Raw genomic sequence first — 13,935 nt, 5'->3', positions numbered from 1 at the left:
ATGAAGCCACTATGCAGCTACTCATGTGTTGAAAGTGTACCACTGATGATGGATGCAGCCGAACAACAGTGGGAGTCATCCGAGTGGGAGTTTAAGGCTAAAGGATCACCTTGAAGCCAAACCGTCCCAAAGTGAAGTTTCCCCGGAATCGTGAATCAGAGAAGGGCTCTGTCTTTGGCGCAAACATTGAGACAAGTGCAAGAAGCCAGAAGGGTCTCTTGTTTACAATGTTGTTACAGATTCCCCATCCCTCTCTTGGCGCACTATGCGTGACGAGAGATGTATAGGCTTTCCATTGTGTCGGGACTGAGTCTGAGGTGTAGGAGCACTCTGCACATGTGTGATCAGGGACCCTGGGAGGATGGGTCGCTATATATAATGGGGACTGCACTGACACACTGTCAGGTCAGCCCTGGTGTAAGCTGTACAAACATATTGTTAAACAGTGAGAGTTAGTGGTGGACAGGGGCTACAGTATATGGTCCGAAAGTCACAACTCAAAAAAATTGATTTGAACGTGCCTGCTAAATAAAGGAAGAACAACTGTAAAACCGTGACTTTTCTGGGTCAGGTTGTCCTCAATATTGTATTTGATTCACTTTTCTCTGTATGCATACTTCACATTAATGCTATCAAGGCCATTCTGGGGACAATAGCCATAAAACAAGCTTGGCAGGTCTGTTGCATTATTTTAAAACCACAAATATAAAGTGCATCTAGGAGGGAGGGATCTTTGAGTAGGAGTCATGTAAGAGCTTGGATTCTGTCAGGATTGACTTAACCTTGCAAAAAATCATGAGGAAAAAACCCAAAGTGAATAATAAACATTTTCTTTCTCACATCAAGCAAAGTCAAATCGATGGCGACGTTTGTTGGGCTACTTTCAAAGCCCTGCTTGGATGAGGTCAAAGCAGGACTAACATGACCTGCATGGAAAAAAAAACAGGCTTGTTAAGTCTGTGGGTCTATCAAATCATCACTACCACTTCTCACTTCTCTTACACTGCTGTAACCAGCTGCCTGCTAGATGCTTCTTCTCACTCATTAATCTGCTTGTTTATTCACTCATTCATCCATCCAATAAATTACAAATGTACCTTATTTTTAGGCTTTGTTGAGTAACGACGTGGTTAAAATATAAAATCATTAATGATTACAATTAAGAGTAAATTTTCTTCATTTTGACTTTCTTATTTTCATACTGCTAATATTCTGGGTTATTGTATGCATTTTATTTTGGAATGGATTTGGTGTAAACATGTTCAACATGCCTCATAATGAATGACCGCAATAAACTATGCACTTTCATTGACTTATTTTGCTGACTTCTACTGTTTGTCCATTTAGTTGTTGTCTGTACTCTGTTGCTGCTGGACCTTAATTTCCCCAAGGGGATGATTAAAGTATCTACTTACTTACTCTCCATTAAATTGCGTCTAAAAAAGATGTATCCTTATTTATTATGTTGCGTCCCAGTTCTCACAATGATTGCTATCTCACCCCTTTGGGCAGGTGGCTGTTATACCAAGGCTCACCTTTAATCTCCAGGACGGATGTTTGAGGGTACTTAATGACCACTAAATACTGAACTCCACTCTAAACGTCCTTATGTGATGGTTGGTCGTCCCAGTGACCCAGTGGGAAGAATCACACTCATCCATGTGGATTGTTCACTCTTACCCAGTAGCCAAGGTCCTATTAGCTGTAGTCACAAAAGAGTGCCAAACAAGAAATTTAAGTGAGCTATTAATGGGCTAATAGGCAAGAAATGGGTTCACGCTACCCTGCGTAATGGGCACGCTACCCTCCCAGTAAACAATCAGCAATGGGAGGATACTCTGCAAACTCAGGGGATCTTGCAGAAGAAGGGAGGGGTGCATCGAGCGTGCGACCATGCAGTATGTTTCCTGTTAATTCAAAAGATTTTCCGAGAAAGACAACACCACTTTCAACAGGCTGCACAGGGTCTGAGTTCGGCGTTGAGGTAAGTGGGTTTCTCTGTATCGCTGTTGGAAATGCCTCGCTGCATACCCGCTGATGTCCTGCCGGTGAACTTCGTACGCGATGACGTCTGCCACGCCTGGCTTGCTTGATCTATGGAAGCTATACGGATGAATGGATGAATGCATCACTACGCTTAAAACATGGTTATGTTGCACGGCGTTTGGTTTTCTGCATGAGTTCATAAGTAGACATTGAGATATAACCCATTTCCGGTTTGTGCTATACCGCCGGTTGGATAAGATAACAGAACCTAGATCTATTGGATTGCGTGCGTTTGGACACCACCAGGCTTTGGACATGTATAGTATGAGAGGAGCATTTTGCGTCACATGTATATTTTAAATACATTGTATGACTCGCCCTTCCCATAGGGTCAAAGTGGATGAGGAGTAGTCGAATGGTGCTTTGTTTTTTTGTCAGAACGGGCGGGACTCGCTGGCGGACGGTTACGCACACGAATTGTTTACGTTTACGCACAGGAAAAAACGCGTGCCAACGTTCAGGTGTGAATTAAGTGGCGCTAAACTCAAGATGTGATTGTATTCGACACGCATCAAGACTATCTTACATGTTTTATTTAACACAATACATACTAATGTCTCTATCCCAATATGTATCTATCTGGCATATGTTGAATGTATTTTGGATAAACTTGGATAAACCTTCATTCTGCAGTGACAGCCAGTCTACCGCAGTTTGGATTTCTAACCATTTCATAGAATATCATGGTTGGGAAGTTATTTAATCTTTATGTTCTGGTATAAATTTGTTTTGGTAATTGGGTATAAAGTAGATTATCAGGTGTACTCCAGGTCCAATATGCCAGCAGGTAGCATGTGGTATGCACTATGCAGTAAACTTGCTTTGCTGATTTTTTTAAATAAGAATTCCAACCCATATCGTTTTGATAACCGGTGTTGGTAAATAAATGTGTGAGGCAAATATGGAAAGCCAACGGTGACTCGGCATTCAGGAATGTTTGTTATTCCTCGATTGGAGATAAAGTGGAGCAGCTGAATCCGAGTTCCGCCTTGCGTTATTACAGAATGCTCCTTTTGTTCTCTGAGAAAATATGTACTTGGGAGAGGTCATACATCGCGGAGCGACCCGGGCTATGGTTCCATGGGAGAACGACTTTTATAACGCCAAGGGGCTCACACAGGATGAAGGGAAACCGACCAATTTACTTTTTGCATTGCGCAAACATTTGCCTAAGTGCTCTGAGAGAAGTCTGGGCTTGATTTACCATCTCCTATCTGCTGTTATTGTTAGGCCTACACGTCGGACCGAGCCAGATGGGGCAGGCAGCGTGCGGCCCTGCCTGGAGCCACGAGGGTGATATCTCAGTTATGTTTCACTCTGGGCCAGCAGTACCAGGAGGTCAGCCCTGGGAAACAGGCCGTGGAGGATCTTTGGAGCTGTTTAAGGCTTGTGTCTGACACCGCATCCCCCGTCGCTGGGGTGGTTCACATATTAAAAAAATCAACAGGTTGCATGGAAATTGTGTGTGTGTGTGTGTGTGTGTGTGTGTGTGTGTGTGTGTGTGTGTGTGTGTGTGTGTGTGTGTGTGTGTGTGTGTGTGTGTGTGTGTGTGTGTGTGTGTGTGTGTGTGTGTGTTTTTGTCAGAACGGGCGGGACACACACACACGTGTGTGTGTGTGTGTGTGTGTGTGTGTGTGTGTGTGTGTGTGTGTGTGTGTGTGCGTGTGTGTCTTTGTGTGTTTGTGTCTGTCTGTCTGTCTGTGTATCTGTCTGTGTGTGTCTGCATGTGTGTGTCACCATGTGTGTGTCTGTGTGTGTATGCACGCATGTGTGTGTCTGTGTGTGTGTGTGTGCGCGCGAGAGAGAGAGACGGGGAGTGGCGAGGGAATGATGCATGCCGGTTCACAAAGACAACATAGTTGTGTGTGTGTAAAAGGGTAAATGTTTGTCCTTTAGCTGACTGGTCCTCTGTTGGGTGTCTGGCAGAGTGGTGGAAATACTCGGTCTGACCCTTCTGTAATACGCTCAGCATCCCTGACCGAAGGCTCACCTACAGCCCCGTGTGCTGCCAGAGCCATCTGAAGACAAGAGGTGGGCGTCCTGGGGTGGCATCAGAGAGCCTGACTGTCTGCTATGCAGGTGTGATAAACGGAGGCGACGGCCTTCTTCTCAACAGGACGGTGTTTCCCAAACGTTGGGGTCGGGACCTCAGAATGAGTCGCCTGATGGTGGAGCTGGTGTGCGTGATTGCTGATTTATTAGTGTAGATATTTAAGGAATTAAGGAAAAGACATACAGTCAAAGAATCGAAGGTTCTCTGGAGAAAATGTATATGCATTTAGACTGGCTTATGATTGGTAGCTATGTATTAGTGAACTGCAGCTAGCCACTTATTGTGGTGGTGGGCCTTCATAGGGTTAAACTATCCAAGCAGATCCACGTTTGGGTTGCAAGACTTTTTACATGGAAACAGGGTCATGGGCCTAACACGGTTTGAATCCACTGCAGCAGGACTCAGGAGATTCCAGAGGGGTTAGGCTGATTTACAGGAAGTACTCGTACTCTAAGCCCCGTGTTGGAAGGAGACCTTTAGACGTGTGACTGACTCAGGAGCAGGATCTCCATGATCTTTAAACAGAGACGCCTCCAGAGCTCTGGTTACGTGTTACATCTTCTCCGGGGGACGACATCATGATGAAGTGGAACAAACCCTAACCACATCCAAGTCCGTCCGGGAGACCACTGGAAGTTGGTCACCTCTTCAAATGAAATCCCGGAGAAATACAACGTAATCGTGCAACCGCAATGTACCTGCTTGGTTATCAAGTGAAACTAGACTAATATAAATAACATGCTATTATTTACAAATGGAAAGATAAAAATTGACCATAGCAACGACAGAGGAATGCGTCAAATACTGAAGTACAGATTTCCATTTTGGATTTGTCTACTTTTCTACCTCATCTCTATTATTTTCATAGAGAAAACCCATAGTCAGCACAGGAGAGTGAAGGGAGGGCATTGAGTTCTTGAAAAGACAATTTCCCAAGGAGCTGGAATGCATCTTTTATATTTCTCTGCACCAATCACAATACATCTGCGGTCTCTTTACGGCCTTGCCAAATGTGGGCACATTTATACCGGCAAAACCACCCAATCTCTCTCCCTGACGTTGACAACTATCAAGTGTGCAACGTTTCCTGACAGGATATTCCCATTTGACTGGCAACACTGTCTCTACCTGCACCAGCGCTTAAGAGACAATAATACTTTATTGATCCCAGGCGGGGATAAACAAATGTTAGCTCATCCAAAGGGTTTCATAAGCGGCCCGATTATTGTGGTGCTCGGTGTCCAAACAGCCATCCCCCTCCCGGGCACCACGCTGCGGACGTCCCTCCTCCGACGGAGCGGGTGGCTGCCGAAGGCAGAGGAGGAAAAGTAGAAGCAGATCCTCATTAAATCTCATGCAGGGAAATGAATCACTCGCAGAGTGTGAACATAAAAGATCCCGCCAGGCCGGAGCAGGGGCTGTGTCGTCGCCAGGGGCCCCGCGCTCGCTGCAATTGCCCCGGCTCCGGTTCCAGGGAGTGCAGTTGGGGGGGGGGGGGGGGGGAGTTGGGGGTGGTGGAGGTAGGGGATGGAGGTGGGGGGGTAGGGGTAGGGTGAGTGTTAAGGGAGGGGAAACTGAGGTAGGACCATTGAGAGAGAGAGCACTTAGTTCCTACTCCTGCAGCATGGACAAGATTATCTCGGCAATCAGCGTCGAACAGAACCGCCTTTATGCGAGCGGTTCTGGGCCGGACCAGCGGCCCACTCGGCCGAGCCAGCCCTCCGCCGGAGGGGGGAGAGCGGTGGCTCGGCCTCACCCAGCTGTGTCTGCAGTGGAGGGGGAGAGGGAGGTGGGAGGAGGGGGGGAGGAGAGGAGGTTACCGCTTCGAGAGCCAGAGAAGCCATCAGGAAACGCCCTCGCCTTGTCACCGCTTGCTGTGCTGTGTGTGTGTGTGTGTGTGTGTGTTTGTGTGTGTGCTGTGTGTGTTCATGCATGCGAAACCCCCCCAATGAGTAAAACACCAGTGTGTGTGTGTGTATGTGCACGCGTGTGCAAAAACAGTTTACATAAAACACCAGTGTGGGTGAAACGTGAGTTTGTGCGGCCGTGCATGTGTGTGTTTGTATGTGCGTGCATGTGAGTGTGTATTTGCGTGCGTAGCATCGTGCATTCTGGGCCGGACTTAGATCGGATGTGAACCCAGAGATAAAGGGAACCTGATGGGCCTGAGGCTGCGACCGGTACAGAATCAACAGGGCTCAGGGAGCCAGAGAGAAGATGGGCCAACACATGGGAATAACAACCCAACACTAATGTATACAAACCGTCGCTGATTGACCTATCAGAGGAGGGCCAATCACAGTCATCAGAGCAGCAAGAGACTCGCAACGCTGATGAGGAAATCTAGAGGAAGGAATCTGTTACCTTACACCCTAGGTATGTGTTTATGAGGGCAAACCCTGTGTGTGTGTGTGTGTGTGTGTGTGTGTGTGTGTGTGTGTGTGTGTGTGTGTGTGTGTGTGTGTGTGTGTGTGTGTGTGTGTGTGTGTGTGTGTGTGTGTGTGTGTGTTAGTGTGTGTGTGTGTGTGTGTGTGTGTGCAACGAACGCATGCATATTTGCGTGCATGCGTGCGCATGCATATGTGTGTGTGTACAACCCCAGTGTTTTTGTATGTGTGTGTGTGTGTGTGTGTGTGTGTGTGTGTGTGTGTGTGTGTTTGTGTGTGAATGACTAAACTCCCCCCTCCCCTCCCCCCAGTGTGGGTAAAACACCAGTGTGTGTGTGTGTGTGTGTGTGTGTGTGTGTGTGTGTGTGTGTGTGTGTGTGTGTGTGTGAATGACTAAACTCCCCCCTCCCCTTCCCCCATTGTGGGTACAACACCAGTGTGTGTATGTGTGTTAAACACAAGTATGTGTTTATGCGTGTGTGTAAAACACCAGTCTGTGTTTGTGTTTGTGTGTGTGTGTGTGTGTGTGTGTGTGTGTGTGTGTGTGTGTGTGTGTGTGTGTGTGTGTGTGTGTGTGTGTGTGTGTGTGTGTGTGTGTGTGTGTGTGTGTGTGTGTAAACCTTTTAGTTTTGAGACAAACCAACCTCCATCTGGTTTAGTTCTGCCCGGTCATGTGACCAACTTGTAGAGACACTCTCTTTAGCCATAATGGCTTGCAACAGAATCTGAAAAGTCACGTCCACAGTTGTGTGGAGTTTTTTGTTACGCTGGTTGGGAAATATTTTCCGAAGTTTGGGATTTACCGCTTTCGACACCGCATTAATGTAGTATTCCTGTAAAATGTCCACCAAGCCTCCCTTTGCACTCATTTTTCCCCCTGGTTTATTGTCCACTGTAATAGCTTCAGTACAAACACAGCAGCCCTTTGGTAGCATTCCGATTCTTGTAAAAACACCACATCTTATTCACATATTTTCCAGAAGGGATCATAATTTATGTAATATGTAGCTTTACAAGATCCACCTGGGTATCCTACATTAGTTCAACAGATTACCGTTAATAAAATAAAACAATCTGTATTTCCTCTTTTGACCATTTGAAGGGATCTTAAGTCACGTCATACATGTCTAACCAGCACCACTGGGCTGGATGGCGTCCGCTATAGATCAATCGATTGATCGACCCACAGAGCTGTGTTAATCAATAATGAAGGAGCAGCCCGGTGCCTCTGGTCCGGCCTCCAGCGTATCTCCACAGAAGCCTTACGTTACGTCTGGACTGCCTCCACCATGATGGATCGGTCGTCCACAGGTGGAGTCCTCGGCTTCTTGATGAGCTGTCGCTGGAGCGTCAGAGTAATGTGTTGAGGGCCGGACTCAGAGCGAGGCTTCTGCAGGGAGGACTTCTGGGAGAGAGTCCGGGAGACGCAGCCTTAAGAGTCCAGCATGTGGTGAGACGAACCTGGTCTCTCAAAGACATTCCTCGTTTATTATACTCTGAGTGTAACCTGAAGATATACTGAAAGAAGCAAGACATTGGATTGCTGAGAATGTGTGTGTGTGTGTGTGTGTGTGTGTGTGTGTGTGTGTGTGTGTGTGTGTGTGTGTGTGTGTGTGTGTGTGTGTGTGTGTGTGTGTGTGTGTGTGTGTGTGTGTGTGTGTGTGCTGGACGACTGCAGAGAGGGATTCCTCAGTCTCCTGTCTGTCATGTTGGATCACTCACTCCTCGTTTGATTTTCTAATGGAACAATTGCAGTGGGACTGCGTCCAAGGGGCACGGAGCAAGCTTGGTATTTTGTGTTCCTACATCATGGATAATTAAATTACGGCTTTCAAGTACAGCCCCTTAAGACTGTTTCCTGACATTCAAGGAATAGTATTACGCATTAATAATGAAGGGCAAGTCTTTAGTTTTTGTAGTACTCATCAATATTTGTGTACTGGCTTATCCTGTAATCCTACTATGTTGTAGCTGAACTTCTGATCCAGCAGTCCTGTTACAGCAAAACTTCTGATCCAGCAGTCCTACTGTGTCATAGCTGAACTTCTGATCCAGCAGTCCTACTGTGTTACAGCAGAACTTCTGATTCAACAGTCCTACTGTGTTACTACTATAGCAGAACTTCCGATCCGGCAGTCCTACTATGTTACTGCAGTACTTCTGATCCGGCAGTCCTACTATGTTACTGCAGTACTTCTGATCCGGCAGTCCTACTATGTTACTGCCGTACTTCTGATCCGGCAGTCCTACTATGCTACGGCAGTACTTCTGATCCAGTAGTCATACTTTGTTACAGAAGAACTTCTGGAGATGGCACAGAGCCTGGGCTGGAAAACATCAACCTGAAAGGGCAGAGTTATGCCTTTGTTTCCTGTTACGTTACGGAGATTTTCTACAGAGGAAATAATTTGCCAGAGTATGGAGCATTCAGAAGGGTTTTTTAATAAGTGTAGTTCTGCTGTGGCCTGTCCACACAGTGTTGATTTGAAACCTTTACAGACACCCTGTACACCTTACTGCCGATGGCTACGTTTGTGTTTTGCCAATTTTGCTCTTAATGAATCCCCCCTCCGGCCACAAGATTGTTGAAACAAATATGAAGTGAAAGAAGGTAACGCGTGCTGTTCATATCTGATTAACAACCTAAACTCTGACTTGTGCCATGAGGCAGGAGCCAACACTCAGGAAACAACATAACTTGTCCAGACTGGTGACGGAGCTCTGAATTAGACTTCCCATCGTTGTTCATCAGCTCCATAGGCCATTCATAAGCTATATCTCGCAGAATCCCTGGAGCTACATCTCCAGGGATCGCTCTCCAGTAACTGTGTGGGAGGGGAATAGGTAGGGTCCTGGCACCAGCCCGGGTTACTGGGTCCAGCTGTGCATCAGCATGGGAGCGATGCCAGGAGGAATAATAAGCAACAGCTATTGGCCTGAACTGAAAACCATGTGATGAATTGGGATAGAACCACATAAATACCGCTGTGTCTATTGCGATGGTCTGCTCTTACGATAGTTGTATAGAATGCTAATGGGACAGAGATATGGGAGTGGTGTGTGATAGGCTGGAACAGGGTGATGGTGGGTAAGGATTAAGGGACTGTGTGTGTGTGTGTGTGTTGGTAGCTGCGTGTGTTGGTCGGTGTGTGTGGCGACGAGGGTGAGGGTATCTCAGGACACTTGAGATCCAGCTGTAACATAACATTATTATGTAAACCCACACACACACACAAGCGATGCGTATCGTCAATGTCAGCATATGCTTACTTTTAACAGGACACAGACACACACAGACACGCACACGTGCACACACATAATCTATGTATATGTAAATGTCCGCATGTGTTTCCATTTTCCAGGAATTACACACACACACACACACACACACAAACACACACACACACACACACACACACACACACACACACACACACACACACACACACACACACACACACACACACACACACACACACACACACACACAAATTATTTGAAACAATTTCTTGTCAAAGCTTGCAGCCCCAGATTGTGACTGCCCTATAATCCATCTTTACATCCATGTCACGCGTATTCAAAGCCTTTGATTCGATGGGCTTGGAGTACGAAGCTCAGCCAACTCCAGCCATTGCCTCCAGGCTCTTCCTCTTCATCGTCTCCATTCATGAGGAGCTCTGGGGAGATTTAGTTCCTGCTGGAGGAGGAGGAGTAGGGTGCGAGGAGGGTGGGTGGAGAGAGAGAGAGAGAAGGAAGAGAAGGAGGGGGATTGGAGGAGGAAGAGGAGGAGGGGGATGACAGAGGAGGAAGAGGAGGAGGAGTTTGAGAGGTGGAAGAGGAGGAGAGGGAGGGGAGATGAGGAAGAGCAGGAGAAGGATGGTAGATGAGGAAGACCAGGAGGAGAGTGAGAGGAGGAAGAGGAGGAGGAGGGTGAAAGGATAAGGGGGAAAGGGCTGAGAGACGATGAAGAGGAGGAAGGTAGGAGGGGAGGTAGGAGGGGATGAGGAGGAGGGGTATGAGTAAGACAAGGAGGAGGGGTATTATGAGGATGAGGATGAAGAAAAGACAGCAGAAGAAAAATGAGCAAAACAGCTGCGGGACTCTTAGAACAGCCTTCCCCACCATTTTCCGCTCCTGCTGGATGTTGTCTTGTGTGATTAAATGACAGACGAACTGTCTGGACGGGAGGCCCTAGGCGTCCGTGGGACCACTGCTGTGGCGCTGGCTGCACGACCTCTGGAATGTTCTCCCCTCCTTTCCCCTCTAACCCTGATTGCCATTTCAATACGCTAATGTCAGCATCCTCCGGTTAAGTCCTACCCCTCTGGTCCCGATCAATACCTACAGAACGTGTTTGTTCGTTATGGTTGTTTCAGCTCTATCAGAGTGTTAGCCAGCGAGCAGCCAATAACCGCACACTTCCACGGTAAAAATAACCCCATCTTTTCTTTGGCTGGAGTCGTTTCCTCTGTTTTATTAAAACCTTTTTGTAGCACCTCCTTATTGTTCTTCTCCCCCCTTCTCCTTGTCTTCGGGTCTATTCTTAGCTCTGGGAATATCAGGTCTGAAGCTCTCTGCTGACAAAGTCTTGTACTGTCAACAGTTTCCTTTTGTGAAAACAAAGATCTACAGTTGCCTGCTCTCCTGGGAGTAGTGTGTGAACACCAGCACCGCACATGAGAAGTCTGAAAGACGTTTGTGTGGAGCTGCCAAAGGACCCTCAGCGACCAAGGAGGTCACACCGTTCCTCCTTCTTGTGCAGATGCTAAGCTTTGCACTTGTTGTGTTTTCTTTTTATATATATATATATATATGTATGTACATGGAGATGGCAGGGCAGAGATTCCTTGGCAGCTCAAGCACTGAAAAACAGCAATGCGATGCAATGTTCAGCAAAGGCTTTTAGGATCTCGTTGCGTCATCTCAGGTGTTTCATACCTCTAAACATTTCGATAACACTAAAGTCCACAGTCAATTGGATCCAAAAGATTTGCACCGATACGACGATAGTCCACCAATACGACGATAGGGCACCAATATGACGAAAGTGCACCATTACGGCGAAGAACATAGCACACCAATGTGACGATAGTGCACCAATGTGACGATAGTGCACCAATGTGACGATAGTGCACCAATGTGACGATAGTGCACCAATGTGACGATAGTGCACCAATGTGAGGATAGTGCACCAATTTGACGATGGCGCAACGATACGACGATAGCACACCAATTTGACAATAGGGTACCATTGTGATGAAACTTTCCGATTTTTCGGATCTCTTGGAGACTGTCATGATAAATGGTTCTGCCCTCTCAGTCGATGCAGCAGTATTGTAATCATGAATCTGGATATCCCTGCTGAGGTCTGGGGATGGATGTGGAAAGAGAGGAGGCAGATTTTGCCCTGTGAATATTTAGAATGTTCCCAAACAAATATTTCCTGTTCTGTTATTCCGCTCACGTACTGCAAGCAATCAAACGTGGATCACTGTAGACTTTTGGGCTCGCAAGCGCACAACAATTTGTAAATATTTTGCAATTTATTCATGATAATACACACACACAAGGAGTTATTTTCTTACACAATCACGGTCTGCCATGAGAACAATTGTTTGAGCCGTGGGCAGACAATGACAGATGATGGCTCTTTCCTGCCTGTTGATGGGCAGGCACACTCTTCTTTCGCTCTCTTTTTCTCTCCCCCTTTTCCGAAGCTTGGGGGACGCGTGTTGATTTTCCCTACGTACATATTGCATGGCTTGTATAGGAAACTCGACTACTGTACAGTAATCGCCCGCAATGCGTTCCATATGGGCATATTGTGTTGTGCCATTGTGTGATTCCCCCCCGGGTAATGTGGACAGTGCCTCCGTAACACTGCCAACTCTCGGCTCGAATGCCGTTTGGCAAGGGATCGGCAGTGTTTCTCTGGCATGAGACCTCCCGTGGAAAGCCAACCGGGTAGGCATTGTGGGAGAAGAATTGTAAGCATATTGTGTCCATGGGGATGCGGGGAACACTGGATGATGCTGGTACTGTGGGGTAGGATGCACTCGCTTTCTTTCTAGAAAGAGCTGCTCTTGTCTGGAAGGTTCTGCGCTTTACCTTGTAAATGTCAAACCAGAGAAAAACAATTCTCATCAGGTTGGACGCTGTACAGCTGGAATCAGGCAAGCTGTTCAACAATCTGATTCAATGTCAGCGCTTCTTCAAATTGATCTCCCTAGGCCAGAGGTCAGAAGGAGGGAGAAAAGTTTTATGGCTCCGCCATGGCCGGTCCTAGCACCTCCTTCTCTTGCTTGTCCTGCTCCTCCTGATCCACCTCCTGCTCCTCCTCTTTCTGCTCCTCCTCCGCTTGATTCTTCTCCTCCGGCTCCTCGCCCTTCTGGTGCTCAACCTCCACCTGCTCCTTCCCCTTCTGCTACTCCTCCTGCTCTCCTCTTTCTCCTCCTCCATCTCCTCCTGCCCCTCCTCCTCCTGCTCCTCGTCCTGCTCCAACTCTTCCTCCTGGTCCTCCTCTCTTCCTCCTCCTCATCCTCCTCCTCCCCCTCTTCCTCCTCCACCACAGCCTCCTCCTCCTACTCCTCCTCCTTCTGCTCCTCCTCCTACTCCACGCCTGCCAAACCCACGTCTCTCAAGATCTGAGCCTGGCTGTTCTCTTTATGTATTGAAACCAAAATCGTAGTAAATATGCAGCCGTTTTTAGTGTTCTATAAATAGTGTGCCTTGGTTACCATACTCCTCTGCTTGTTATCTGTGAAGCCGCTGGAATAGCGAGGGTGATAAACTAAATGAGTGACTGAATAAAGCCGGAGACTGGAAGGCCATCTGCCTTGGTGTTTTTACTGGCTCTCAAGCCTCTTGGAGAAAGTTTGGGGGATGAGCGGCCCTCGTCCTTTTTGTGCCGGATTCATGGAGTGGACGTTCATGTCATCAACAATAGCGTCACCCATCGGAACCCCGGCCCAACCCCCCCTTGATGGGTCGCGATCTCTGTTCATGTCTCTCATGTACATATCCTCCTCGCCCATCCTTCAAACCGCTACTCCGGGGTCGGGTCGAGGGGGCAGCAGCTCAAGTACATGTGATAAATTTTAATGTAAACATCTACATGGGCTATATGTTAATGTTAACATGTAAATGTAATACAGTTAGTGCAGTCCTTGTTAATGTAAACATGTACATGGGATTCACGTTAACGTGGTCCATGTTAATGTAAAACACGTGAAGGCGATGCGTGCTAATGCAAAGCGTGTCCGTCTTTTACATGTTAACACGAAACATGCTACGTGACACATCTTATTAAAAAAACATTTTAACAAACAAATGTGTTCATGTGTAACAAGCACCAAGGCTGGAAGGCTTAGGAGTGTGAACGGGCATTGTTTTGCTGTCACTTTTTATTACGTGCCTGTGTTGTGTAACTTGGACCTCGATTCCATCGAG

At 47.1% G+C, this 13,935-nt stretch overlaps 1 long non-coding RNA gene across 1 annotated transcript in view; it reads left to right on the top strand.

The window, feature by feature from the left end:
• The first annotated feature begins 1,884 nt into the window (after positions 1-1,884).
• The window catches only part of LOC115551418 (uncharacterized), a 56,976-nt gene continuing 44,925 nt past the window's right edge, over positions 1,885-13,935 (top strand). The window contains exon 1 of the long non-coding RNA XR_003978034.1: positions 1,885-1,984. This is a non-coding gene — a long non-coding RNA (uncharacterized LOC115551418). The remainder of the gene's footprint in view (positions 1,985-13,935) is intronic.

Source organism: Gadus morhua, chromosome 9 (assembly GCF_902167405.1).
Source record: "Gadus morhua chromosome 9, gadMor3.0, whole genome shotgun sequence".
NCBI classification, from domain to species: Eukaryota; Metazoa; Chordata; class Actinopteri; order Gadiformes; family Gadidae; genus Gadus; species Gadus morhua.
Note: the sequence above shows the minus strand (reverse complement) of the source record. Positions and strands in the feature narration are given on the sequence as shown.